Source organism: Microtus oregoni, unplaced genomic scaffold (assembly GCF_018167655.1).
Source record: "Microtus oregoni isolate MIOR12 unplaced genomic scaffold, Mior012 000004F_ref0000308, whole genome shotgun sequence".
In the NCBI taxonomy this organism is placed as follows: Eukaryota; Metazoa; Chordata; class Mammalia; order Rodentia; family Cricetidae; genus Microtus; species Microtus oregoni.
In genome coordinates, this window is record NW_024543063.1 from 32,026,720 (window position 1) to 32,041,265 (window position 14,546).

At 53.6% G+C, this 14,546-nt stretch overlaps 1 protein-coding gene across 1 annotated transcript in view; it reads right to left on the reverse strand.

The window, feature by feature from the left end:
- Positions 1–14,546, reverse strand: part of Znf469 (zinc finger protein 469) — a 41,490-nt gene that overhangs the window by 13,169 nt on the left and 13,775 nt on the right. The window contains exon 2 of the mRNA XM_041650411.1: positions 867–928. The gene's annotated coding sequence lies outside the window, so the exon portion shown is untranslated. The remainder of the gene's footprint in view (positions 1–866; positions 929–14,546) is intronic.

Consider the following 14,546-nt stretch of genomic DNA (forward strand, 5'->3'; position numbering starts at 1 on the left):
TCACACTAAGAAGCAACCACAGCAGACCAGAGAGCAGGGTAGACTTGGTTGGGTAGCAGGGACAGGACAGGACAACATGGGACTTCATCTGTCACATCTAGGCTCCTCTCCAGCCTCCCCACCTGGAGAAGAGTCTCCTTCCCTTCTATGGTCCTCACTGGGACAGGCAACTGGGTCCTCAGGAAAGACTTATTTATTGACCAGTTATGTGGTGGGGCCGATGGTGTTAACATCATCACCGCGCTGCTGAATATGAGTCCTTTGTCCACACAGAGGCTCAGACAGTCATAATTGCTTCTGTCACCTCTGATTATGGGTAAAGAACCCAGGCAATTTTCCCAAGGCCTCACTACCAGTGAAGGGAGTGAGCCCTCTAGAGGGGCACTTTCCAGTCCAATGCAAAACTCAGCCATGCCACATTGGATCCAGAAACTCCCAGGGACTAGGTGGCAGGGGACATAAGCAACCAGGATCCCCATGAAGCCCCTACCTGATGAGTGACACCACCGGCTAAGAAGAGGAGCCTTCATGGAGGGCTAAGGAGAAGGCAGGGCTCCTAGTGAACCTCTTGGCTTCAGGAAGGCATCCTAGGGCAGAACTGAGCTCACTGGCAGGTGGGTGGTGTGGGCCAGTCTGCCACAGCTGTACCCTAGCCACTCACACTCCAGGGGCCGTCAGGTGACCCTGCCATCTATGCTGCTCAGAGCTACGATTTCAAACTGCCTGTCAGATGGCCTGGCTCAGAAAAAGGCCAGCCAATTTACTGAGTGGGAGACAAGAGTGGTGTGCTGGGGTGGAGGGAGCTTCAGGGACAAGGCACCTCCTCCAGTCAGTGACAGTGGCCCCCACATGTACTCATGACATACCTGGGGACCTGGAGCCCCTCACTGGACTTCTGAATAATTGCCTGAGGACAGGATCTTCTTGGCTGCAAAGAGAGGGGACAGTGTGTTAGAATTTGGGGTGTTCTGTTTCCTCCAGAGGATCCTTGCTTGTTCCTGCATGAGAGCTTGCTGTTTTTCTTCAGTGTGTCTTGAAGCAGAGAGAGTAAATGCCAGCCCCACTGGGGTGGGTGTTGTAAGTCATTCTGCCACAGCTGCGTTCTAGCTACTGTACACCCAGGAGCTGTCAGACCTGAGGCTTCTAGCCCTGCCCAGTGCCATAGTGTCAAACCACCTACAGGCCCCAAAGAGTAGGCCTGGAAACTGGCAATCCCAGCAGTGTGCTCAGAACTCTATCCCTCTACCCAACATCCATCACCTGTCATCCATCCACCCATCCATCCACCCATCCATCCACCCATCCATCCATCCATCCATTCACCCATCCATCCATCCATCCATCATCCATCCATCCATCCATCCATCCACCCATCCATCCACCCACCCATCCATCCACCCAACCATCCATCCATCCATCATCCATCCACCCATCCATCATCCATCCATCATCCATCCATCCACCCACCCATCCATCATCCATCCATCATCCATCCATCCACCCACCCATCCATCCATCCATCCATCCATCATCCACCCACCCATCCATCCATCCATCCATCATCCATCCACCCATCCATTCACCCATCCATCCATCCATCCATCCATCATCCACCCACCCATCCATCCATCCATCCATCATCCATCCACCCATCCATCCACCCAACCATCCATCCACCCAACCATCCATCCATCCATCATCCATCCACCCATCCATCATCCATCCATCATCCATCCATCCACCCACCCATCCATCATCCATCCATCATCCATCCATCCACCCACCCATCCATCCATCCATCCATCCATCATCCACCCACCCATCCATCCATCCATCCATCCACCCACCCATCCATCCATCCATCCACCCACCCATCCATCCACCCACCCATCCATCCACCCAACCATCCATCCATCCATCATCCATCCACCCATCCATCATCCATCCATCATCCATCCATCCACCCACCCATCCATCCATCCATCCATCCATCATCCATCCATCATCCATCCACCCATCCACCCATCCATCCATCCATCCATCCACCCACCCACCCATCCATCCACCCACCCATCCATCCACCCATCCATCCATTCATCAGCTATGCATCTACCATTTATCATCCATCATCCATCCATCTACCTATCCACCTGTCATTCATGCATTTACCACCCATCATCCATCCATTTATCCATTGCGATATTTTGTTTGTGCTTTAATAAAGCTTGCCTAAAAATCAGAGAAGCAGAGCAGCCTTCGCCCCCTAATCCCTGACTCCAGATTTTTATTACGAAGACCAATTAGCATTCAGACTACATTTATTTATCCATCATCTATCTGTTCAACCTTCATCCACCAGCCAATTCCTGCACCAGATGATGGGCCAGGCAAGTACGAAGTACGAGGTGTGATTGATTCACAGCTTCCAGGTTACTGTAACGACAGGCAATGAACAGCTATAGAAGTCAGAGAGGTCTGTGACTTGCCCAAGATGACACAGTGGGAACACTGCCAAGCAGTGACAAAAATGTAGACAGCATGTATCCTTCCTTGCCTCTCTTACACCCATGGAAGCCTGAAGTCCCTGTCTCAGCACCTGATTCTCATCTTTTCCATCCTGGCTTGTCCCAGGTTCTTGGACAGCTGTCTCCACTTGTTCAATCTACTCTGTCCTTAGTCTTTGCACCCATGTTCTGCCATCAGCACCCTAGAGCTAGAGTGCCAGACCCTGGCTCCCTGTCCAAGTGCAAGGACTATGGACAGCATAAGCAGGGTTCTCCCCGGCCTGGGCTCCCAGCAAACCCCCTCGGCGCTGTTGTGTTGGTGTGGGTTTCAGCAGGCCAGGACCCTTTTGAACTGGAGGAGAGATCCAAACCCCAGATCCCCAGCTGGCCCCAGCATCCCTGGAGGGGTGGGGCATTCCTTTTCTCTCAGCGGCCTGGGCTGCTCAGAGTCCTGGGGAGGGGCTGCAGCTGCTGTGCCTTGATGTTCCTTTCAGCCATTCCCCTTTCCTGTTTCTTCAAACGCTGCCGCTTTCCTTACAAACTGTTACCCGAGCGCTCAGATAAACCTCTGCAGGTAAAATTATATCTGCGATGTGGCCCAGAGGGTGCGCTTAAGAATACGGCGCACACTATCAGGTGCATTTATCTTAATTACTCTGGGGAAAGTAGAGGCCGGCATTGGGACGGGGCTGGGAAGCGGGGCCTGCGCTGCCTTATCGGGGTGCATATATGAGATCCTTTAGCAGAAGGGAGATAAGGGAGTGTAAGTGGGAGGGGGCACAATAATGTTGTCCAAGATGACAAGGAGGTAGCAGTGGGAAAGGCAAGATTCCTGCTTGAAGGCAGGACCACACCGCTGTCCAAATAGGTGAGAGCTGGCATAGGGCAAGGCCAGGTACCAGGCACTCTCTCCTCATCCCTTGTGCTACAGAGACGTGATGCTGGTCCCGAGAAGGGATGCTTAGCTCACCCAGACTCCACACATCAACTGTGCACAAGCCTGCTAGAACCTTTCTCTGCACCCAGGCTCCTCAGCTAACCACACAGCTTCCAGGACCAGCCTTGATCAGGCGCTGTCACTACTAGGAAGACATCCCTGACCGGAGTGAGTGCTGCCAACAGTCCAGGGTCATGATTCAGCTCTCCAAGGCCCTTGGCAGTCACCTGCACTTCTTAGGCACCAAGGAACAGAGGGTTAGCCCTGTGTCTCGAGGTGCCTAATGGCCAGGGCTTTGGCACACAGCTCACTTCTCACTGTCAATACCAAGCTTAGCCCCTACACCATGTCCCCCTGCCATCGTGAAAATCCTGGGCTATGCAGAGGTGTGGCTGGGCTCAGTGGTCCCGGGAACTCCAAATGGGGATCCCATTGTGGACCCCGCTCTAGGACATCTACAGATGGGGTCTAGAGTGGACATTTGTGTACTGAGGGGACTGCACCTGCCTTCCACAGCTCTAGCACCTGGGGTGTCAGCCCAGGGTGCCTTCCATGATCACACTGTGCTGCCTGCCTCTCAGTGGTCTTATCTGTGATGAGACTGGAACCCTAGACTGGGTCTGGGCATGCAGTAGGAAGCCTGCATGATGCCACACAGTCTCAGGACTTGGTGTGAGACACGGTGAGAGGGTGGCATGAGGTGGGCCAGGCTGTCTTCCCACCTTCCAGGTCACTGATGAGGGGGTTGACGGTGCCTGGGGCAAATAAGAGGGAACTGTATTTGTAGCCCCTAAGAGCTGGCCCTCTGGGACAATGTGACCTGGTGATCATTTGTGCCTGTCTCCTTCCTGAGGTTCACACTGTCTGTGTATGGGCAAAGAAACGTGTCCCAAGGAATGAGGTTGACACACTTCTGCGGATTGCATATCGTTCTCCTGCTGCATCTCGTTCCTGATCCTGTCTACTCCTTTCCCACCAAAAGTGGTTATAAGTTTGTTGCCTAAGGATATGAGGGTCAGCAGGGGCTGAAGAAGGTTGAGTAGAGGCCAGGGGGAGGACTGGCATTGCTTAGGGCTACACACTTGCCCCAGCTCGAGGAAGGAGCCCCCAAGTGCTGACCGTGTGAGGACAAGCCCTGTCGATCAATCGGGGCAGGGAGTTAGCTACATGGCGTCTCTGTTGCTGTCACTCTCCAGGAAGCAGGTGCCCATTCCTCAAGTACAGATAAGGAACTGAAGGCACTGAGTGTGGATTCCAGGTCAGATGGCTGTCACACGGGCTGTACTCTCTTCAGCTGTGCTCACTCTCAGGCTCTTCCCATGGTTACTGCCTCTTGCTACCGCCTGGGCAAACTTCTCAGTGGCTACCTGGACTGTGGCTGTAACCCCTAGGGACTGTCTGCAGAGCGAGACCGAGGGGCTAGATTCCCCTCGGTCAGGGAACACGAGGACTGTCCTGATCTCCCATGGGAAGCGTGTCTGTGCCCCTCCCCACAATAGCATCCCAGCTAGCTCTGTGGTGCAAGCCCAGCGTAGGGGTCTTGGCCTCAGATTACTCACTTCTAAAATGGGTGTGGCATCTCCCATGGCACAGGGCCCTTTGGATGGGATGCTTCAAGCCACGCCCAGCTGCTGCCCTCTGTCCTCTAGGACTGGCCCTGGTTGAGAGGCCAAAGGAGGGCAGTGGGTGGGCCTAGGCTTGCCTACCAACAGCAATGGTCCCTGTTCTTTGTCAAGGCTCCCACCTAACTGTAGCCAGCAAGGGCCCCAAGGCCCAGGACATCTCTAGACAGCTACCACAGCCATCTTCTCTTAGAGTCTACTCAGGTGAGGGACAGGCTCAGGGCAAGGGACTCTTCCAAGGCCATAGAACAGAGAGAAGAGATCTGGGACCACGAACTTCCTCGTTGCTCAGAGCAGCAGCCGTCTCAATTATAGCTGTCCTTCTCAAGGTGTGTGACCTCACTCAGTCACTGGGCAGCTGGAAACGAGAGGCCTGGTTTGCTTGTCTAGACTGGCTGGCCAGTGACTAATGGGGACATCTAAGAGTATCAATCTCGGCTGGGCACAGTGGCACACATCTTTAATCCCAGTACTTGGGAGGCAGAGGCAGACAGATCTCTGTGAGTTCAAGGCCAGCCTGGTCTACAGAGTGAGTTCCAGGACAACCAGAGCTACATAGTGAGCCTCTATCTCCAGAAAAACAAACAAAACAAAATGGTCTAGGAAGACCATTTGGGTGGAGGGAGGATGGCCAGAAATAGTCCAGGCTTGGTCCCTGCCCTTTGCTGAGGTTCCTGCTCAGCTGTAACCAGCACAAGGCGGTTACAGTAGCCTGGGGGAAGGGGTGGCCTAGTGCACCTCGACTCTGAAGTACCTGCTCAGAGCTGACTCTTACCAGAATGTCCTCCCTAGATGGCCCACAGCAATGGCAGGAGGCCCCAGCCCGGGATGGGAGAGGAAGCCTTGTGGGATCCCATCACGGCTTCTTATTGCAGGGCCTGCCCACTGTCTTCTCCCAGTGGTCCCCTTGGCTTCCGGTCCTGCTGAGTCACATGGGTTTGTCCCTCGTACTCATAGGTGCTCCTGCTGATGGGTACCAGACCCTCCTCTTTGCTGTGTTCTTCCCGGCTCCCCTAGCTGCTCTGCTCTGGCGATGGCTCACACAGGAGTCCACACCATGTGTTCCTCTTGCTGCCCCTGTGGGGGGTCTGAAGCCATAGGGGCTGCTAGGACTCTGCGGTCCCAGGGACCCTCCCTCATAGTCAGGGCTTTCTAAACCGTACAGCAAATGCAGGCTGCCCTCAGCTCCAAGATACACCCCTCACCTGGGTCTTTGACTCCGAACCCCTTTTGTTACCCCCAATCCCCTCCACATCAGAAGCCTACTACAGTGACCATAGCCCAACATTGACTGCTCCTAATGCCATAGCCTGCTGGACTGACCAAATGCACAAATGCCTACAGACCTACCCCACCACTTCAGGTCACCCCCAAGACCCTGCCTCAATAAATGGCTTTGCAGAGGCCTGGGTCTATAGGTGGATAGGGTGGTCACCATGTCTATTCTCCCAGGCCTAAGCAGGCTTCACAGTCTGGAGCTTTCTCTGCAAGCTCTTCCGGCCTACCACATCCTCCCCAGTGCTGCTGCCCCACCCAGCCTATAATTTGCTGTCTGCGTGGCTGCCCTGCAACCTGGGGCTTAGAACCCTGGGCAGTCTCTATATGCCATCCACCAAGGCTTATAAAGCCAAGGGCCAGCGGGGGGCTGCAGTGGGAGGGAACCAGAGGTGACACTGAGGTGGCACCCCACTCTTCCCATCCTTTGGGTCCCTGTGTGAAAGCCACCCACTGAGCCCTCCCGTTTCCAGGGACCCTCACCTCCTTGGTACTGACATTTTTCGGGTGACTGACCTATGCAGTTCCCTTCTTGCCACATAGAATTGTTGGCCTCGACACCCCTTCTTCCACTGTATTCTGAGGGCTGACATTTCTGTGTAATGTGCACAGTTATGTCCTCCATTGCCAGGGACACTGCTTGGGACAGAGGACACGGCCAGCATCTTCTGGAGGAAGGGGTGTGACGGATGACATGCCCAGGCTCTCTGCATCCCTGGGCCTCCCCCTTCCCAATTCCTGCTTGGTCAGTGGGTGCCGTGGCAGCCAGCCTGCTGTAATTGTCAGGACACTAAAGATTTCTCAGGAAAAGCCTGAAATCCAAGTTTTAAAGTGAAATCTCCCCATTTGAAACCTGGCAACAAATTCACCTACGACAAAATAACTACCGCGTGGGCTGGAGCCGTCGGCTGGATTCAGCCTGTGGTTTGCGGACGGTGACCTTCCTTTCGGCACACGGGGTCAGCTGTCCTCACCAGAGCCGGCTCATACACTCGTGTCCTCACTCACTCGTTCATTCACACACTCACCTACGTATTCACTGTTCACAGACACACTCAGTTATTCACTCATTTGTCCATGCACTCACTCACTGATTCTCTCATTCATACTCACACACTCATTCACTCACTCATTCATTCACACATGCACATACACACACACTCACATACTCACCCATTCATTCACACACTCACTCATTCACACACGCACATACTCACACACTCACATCCTCACCCTTCATTCACACACTCACACATTCATCCATTCACATACTCACCCATTCATTCACACACTCACATAATCACACACTCACTCATTCATTCACACACTCACCTACGTATTTACTGTTCACATACACACTCCTTATTCATTCATTTGTCCACACACTCACTCTTTCTCTCATTCATATTCACACACTCACATACTCACCCATTCATCACACACATACTCACTCATTCACACACTCATACACTCACTCATTCACACACTCACACACTCACTCAATCACACACTCACACATTCATCACACACTTACATACTCACACACTTATTCACAAACTCACTCACTCATGTAATCACTCATTCACTCACACACTCATTCATTCATTCATTCACCCACACACTGCACCCTGCCTCACTAATGGGGCACCACTGTGGCTGAGATTGGCTGGTCCCACTGGCCCAGCTGGGATACCCTCAGAGGTCTCCTGAGTTTAAAAGGGTTTACATATTCTGGGAAGCTCTAGAGACTTTTACAACCACCTTGTAGGCTGCCCATGCAGCGGAGCTCAGAGGGGATCAGGAATGTGCTAAAGTCTGCACAGAAGGCCGTGGGAAGGACCCTGTGAGGGTCAGCTCTGGGGGTGTGGCAGGGTAGAGGCTGTCAAGACTTAGAAGCCTGGGTCTGGCCAAGCTGCCAGCAGATGGCCAGGTAGCAGCAAAGCCCCCTGACTGCAGCCACACAACCCGTGTGTGCTCCTCCTGTTTTCAACCAGCTCTGTCTCCGGGACAATGTTTTTCTCCCTGTACTCAGGGATCATATGCAAGACGTGGGCACACGACACACGTGCACACACACACACATGAAACCTACAGCATATCATCTCCTGTACCCTGCTATGGTCTTCTGCGAGCTAAGCATGTCAACTCATCCACACCAGAGTCCCCTTTCACACTAGTTTCCCCGTTCCTTCCTCAGGGTCTCCATCTCCCTCCCCACTCTGGGGTCTTCCTATTTCTATTTCTATTTCTGGGGTCACTCCTCTCCATTGTGGTCTCCCCCCTGCCCCAGTATGGATGGGTTTCCAGCCTGCATCCCTGCTGCTGTGGGTCCTGCCAAAATCACAGATCATACAACTGAGTCCTGGTCTCACATGCCCACTCTCGCTCGGTCACCACCCAACTTTTGCAGGTGAAGAAACTGAGGCACAATGAGGTCAGGAACTTCCTCACACAGCACACCGACCTGAGTCTGTGGCTATGGGTCATGTGACCCACTCATGTAGAGGGGCCTAGTAGGGATGCCCCTCACTGGGCTCAGCCCCAGCTCCTGCAGCTGGCTACAGAGGGGCCCGTTTGAGGGAAATGGGGTGCTGTTGAATAAGGCTAATATTCATCTCACAGGCAGCTCTGTGGGCTGCAGGCTTGTGTTGGCTGGGGCCAGCACAGCTTTTTCTCCCTCCTTCCTTCTCCCTCCACCCCTCTCTTTCCTCCCTCCTGCTCTGCCCTGCCCCCCGCGGTGTTTTCCTCTTCCAGTGGAGGGTGTTTGCTGGGCCTGGGAGTTGGGTGAAGAGTGGGAGCCCAGCTTGGGTCCCACAGGAGGACTCAGGTAGGAGGACAGGGCCGTCTGAGAAGCCCATGAGAACAGGAGTAAGTAGGAAAGAGACAGAGGGTTCTGGAAGGAGTGAGTTTATATTTAGTTCTATGCATACAGTGGGGCTTTATATATAACTGCAGGACGGATTTCTAGTCATCTGGCCATTTATTTTGAGGCTTGTCTCCACAGTAGCCTACTGTGGCAGCCTTCCCCATGTATTCCTTAATCCTCTCAGCCCAACTCCATTTCTTCAAAACTTGCGCACTCTCTGCCCAAAAGGTACCAAAGCAAGCTTAGTAAAGATGAGGAGCTCACAACACAAAGGGAAGGATAAACCTTATTGGGGGAGCTTCCTGACGTCCAGAGCAAAAAGTCACAGTGAGCTTGTCTCTCCCACTTTCTGCCCAAAGGGGAGTACAGAAGGGCGTCAGAGAGCCCTCTGAGAACTCTTCTAACTAATCTTGCCCCCACAGTATGTGGCCATCTAGAGGAGGCAGTGTGTATCACACACACACCAACACCAAACACAGATGCTCGGTGCATTCCCACTTCACAGGTGCCGTAACCAGTCGGAGCCCCCTTCGCTTTCACAGCTCTGCCACATCTGACTAGATGCCTGTGCCCAGCTGCCCGTGAGTCAAGGCACGGCAAGTCCCTTATCACTCACCTCAGACCCCCTCCACATGCCAAGTGGGGTATAACTGTAGGGCATGGGCCTCGTCACAGGTGATCTCACCAGTCTAGACCCCTGGGGACATCACACCCCAAGGTATGAAAGTCTAATGTAATTAGTGGAGTAGCCACCTTGGGTAAAGGTGATGAGAAGGACCCCAGGGTGGTCTGTGCATCCACAGCCTGCAGGGCTCGCTGCTCTGGGGATCCAGAGCCTCTTGTGCTGGAGGGGAAGCTCTGCTGGCCAAGAGGGCAGCCGTGGTGGCACATGTTCACAGATCCAGTCTCCTTGGAGGGCCTGGGATGCGACATAAGACACAGACAAGGGACCTGACTGCAGCTGACAGTCCATGATGTGTGGTCCTGATGCGTGGACTTGGTCAGCCAGGCCATTGATGATAGGATGACCCAGAGAAGAGGGTCCTGGCCTCGCACACTTGTGCCATAAATCCCGCCATAAATCCTTCTCTGTAGGTGTTGGTTAAAGGGCAGGCTCTGCACTTCCTTGCTGTGCGGCCACAGACAACTGACTCAGCTTCTCTGAGCTTCATGTGCCATCTGCAAACAGGTCTGAGAACCGTCTTGCCTCTTGGAGTTTGTGGGAACACACTGTCCAGCAGGTGACATTCTCAGTGACCCTGGCTGTGCTTCACTGCTGTGTTTTTATCTGTCCCAATCTGCACTAGGGAGGCAGACATAGGGTTTAAACATAGAGTGGATGCAGCTACTTAAAAAGTGATTTGAGGGCCAGGGTGTAGCTACATAGTAAGGTGTTGTCTTGCCTGAGTGAGGACCTGCACTAGAGGGAAATAAATGGGGCTGCTGAGGGCTGGGGCTATAGCTCAGTTGGTAGAGTACTTGCCTTGCAAGCATGAAGCCCTGGGTTTGATTCTCAGACCACATTTAAACAAACAAACACAAACAAAACCCAAAAAGCAACTCCCATGTGTGGCGGTGCACACCTACGACCCCAGCACCGGATCTGAAGCAGCTGGATCTGAAGTTCAAGGTCATTCTCAGCTCCATGAAACACACACACACACACACACACGCACGCATGCACGCACGCACACACACACACACGCACACACACACACTCGCACACACACACACTCACACACACACTCTCTCACACACACGCACACACACGCGCACACACACACTCTCTCTCACACACACACTCTCACACACACACGCACACAAACACACACACACACACACACACACACACACACACACACACAGTGGACTTCTCTCTGCCTTAGCCTCCTGAGTTCTAGGACAGGTCTGTGCTACCACATCCAGCTCGAATGAAAACAACAGCAATGAAATCATCATTTCCAGACTCTACTTTCTCATCAGAAAAAATAGGCATGATGGATCTCCCTGCCCCTGGCCAGCCTGGCCCTGGCTGTGAGGCTGAGGCTTTCTTATACCTGGGCTTCTGGGGAAGAAGCCACAGTCTCCCCTTGGCTCAGTGGTTCATACCAATTGTACTAAGGAAAGGGGGAGATCCAGCTGGGTTGACGCAGGGGGGCACTACCGTGGTTAGGATCCGAAAGGCCGCCGCAGACTCGTGCTTTGGGTGCTCGATCCAGCTATCTTGGGAGGTCCTAGGAACCCCAAGAGGTGGGGCATGGCTGGTGGAAGTGGGTCACTGGTGCAGGCCATGAAAGGCTGTACCTGCCACTGGCTCTTATTGTGTGCTTTCTGCTTCCTGGCCCATGGTGATGTGAACAGCCTCTGTCACACTTTCCCACTGCCATGAATGGGGCTGCCTGCTGGGCTCTCCCTACCACGATGGAAGGGAACCAACGGTTTGCAAGTGTGGGCTAAAATAAGCCCTTTCTTCCTTCCTTCCTTCCTTCCTTCCTTCCTTCCTCCCTCCCTCCCTCCCTCCCTCCCTCCGTCCCTCCCTCCTTTCCTTCCTTCTTTCCTCCCTCCCTTCCTTTTTTTTCCTTGTCAGACACTGTGGACAGTGAAATGGAAAAGTAACCACCACAAACATGGCTTCTGACCCTACCAAAGCCAATCAGAGCCCTCTGCTGCCCAGGTGTGTGCAGTTAGAGGCAATAGTTCCCACAGAGGTGGAGACTATGGCTCTTCTCCCCACATTATCCTCTCTGGACATCAGGCGCACAGCAAGGGATGCTTTAATAATGTGAACACCAAGAGCCAAGTCCTCCACAGAGTCCTGCATCTTCTGATAAACACCACACAGGCTGATCAAGCTGAATGGCTGGCCCTGACCCTGCAGGCAGCACCCAACCAAGCAAAGGTTGCAGGGCAACTTTGGATAGTGGGTAAACTGAGGCATGCACACAGGACCACTCTGAGAGTCACATCCCATGTGTGCACTTATAAACACAGTCATGTGAGACACATGTGCACACACATGTACATGTGAACCTTAAAACACACCACACAGCTGTCCATTTCCTGTAGTCAGCACCCCACCTCATAGAAGGGTTTCACTTCTAGCTAGGCTGAGGTGGACTGGGAGGGTCATGGGCCCAGCAAGACTCCCTGGTCACAGCATAGAGGCAGTGGGCCACTACAAGGGCCTTTGTACCCTCCACATCCTGTGGAAAGCGCCCCTGGCTCCCCACCTCCCAGTTCCCACATCTCAGCTGGTTTTAATTAGTCTCCTTCAAAGTCCCCCAAAGCCATTCAGCCACGTTAGCGCTCTCCAGCTGCCAAGAGCTCTGGGGTGTGTCGGGGCGGGGGGTCAGGGAACACAGGGCCACATGGAGCTGCAGGGACTTTTCTGCTTCTGCGGCCCATAGCAGAGAGCAGGTCTGGCCTGGTCAGTGGCAGAGGTACGGCAAGGTCCTGGCAGGAAGGGCCTGGGACAGGTCAGATGAGTCAGGTCCCCACCATGGAGGTGTAAAGGGGTTGGCTTTGGGGTCTGGAGACCTCAATATTTGTTGGCATTTCCTGGGGGGTCTCTAAATTCCCTTGGAATCTGCAGGCCCAGCTGTGCGAACAGCCTCGCATGCCTCAGTGCAGACCTGTGTCCACTCCCTGGAAACCTTCTCCAGCAAGGTCCACTGGGCAGTATCCCTAGGTGCTAGAGGGGGTAATCGAGGCAGGTGGGAAACAGACCGTGCTGGAGACCCAGGGCAATATGAGAACTAACAGTCGCCACCCAGGCACCAGAGCCTAGCCCAACCCCATATTTGCCCCTAGGCTCAGCCTGGACACCTCTCCTGCTTCTACAAAAGCTTGGGCAGTCAATCATCCGGGCTTGCAAACACACGCTGCATGGGGATGGCCAAGACTGCCCGTCTGCAGTCGGGGGTCTGGGCTGGGGTCTTCCTCTGCCTGCTTTCCTCACTGGCACGTCCTGTAAAAGGCCCTTGTTATGGGCATCTGTCTCTGGTCCCCTCTCCCATCTTCTTGCTGCTGGTACCAACACTTCACATTTTCTCCTGGGCGTTGTCCAATCTCTCATCTTAGTCCATGCTTCAGCGCCTGGATTTAGCTACACCTGAAGGACTCCCCCGCAGGCAAGCTGTTAGAGCCAGTGGTATCATTTCTGCTAAGCCTACTTTAAATTGTTTTCCCCCCTGTATCTAACTAACCTGAACCCATGTGGGGACTCACAGGTGGTCCTGCTGGGTACTCACTGCTGGGTCATGGGTGTGTCATACATCTGGGTGGCTGCCACAGGGATTAGGCCTCTCGACCACACTAGACCTCATTTAACACCTGTTTGCCACACCTTGGCTGTCTGCAGCTCCTTTCCAGGGTGCCCCCTCTGTGCCCATGCTCCACGTTTACCAGCCCAAAAGGCTTAAGCCAGCTGGTGAGTGCACTCAGTTATGTGTTGGCCCATGAGTGCCTAGGAACTCTTGTCTCAGAAGATTCCAGGTAGCCCCGGGGCCTGCCCTGTAGCTAGGGTAGGGTCTCCTTGTGGTCCTCCCTCTCTCCAAGAGGCTGAGGAAAGGATACCACCAGGACACAGTCACCATGACACTGTGCTCGTTGAGATGGCATAGGTGACCAACTCACACTAGTGGCTTGTCAGCACACCATGTAGATGCCAGGCTTGTCTCTCACGCCTGCCACACAGGGTGCCTGCTATCTTGGTGGAAGTCTCTACAATGATACGGCTTTCCTACAGCAGTATAGCCTGGCATCTCTGATGTTCTTTGACAATACAGAACGAGTGGGGAACACAGGCTGATGAAATCAGATGCCCAGGGTGGTACCTCCTGTCTGTCCGGTGGCTGGGTGTGGGGCAGGCAACACCTCAAAGGCTGTTTTGTGGAAGTGATCTACAGTAAAAACATGAGCGTGACCATCACTGATGAAGTTCTGGCTGTCTCTGGAAGCATTCGGATTCAATCAAACCCCACTGGTATGAAGCTATTGTATCACAGAAAGCAGCACCTCCCTGTTTCCCATTGCTCTTGAGAAGGCAGCGGGCCTACAGAATGTGGGACAGTGGTCCCATGGGCAGCCTGTCTGATTTCACTCTAGTTAAGACAGTCTTAGCATCTCCCGGGACATGTGTGAGACCTGCCCAGGGTTATGCACCAGTTCAGAGGGTTTTAGAGGCCACTGAGCTGAGTTAACACAGGAAAGACTTGGCCAGTTAGGATGGGGCATCAGGGACCATTCTAGGGAAACCCTGACACACGGTCACCCTGCTGGACATATAGAGGAAGCAGCCACATTACATACAGGGGTGAATCCTTGGCTTACCATAGACCAGG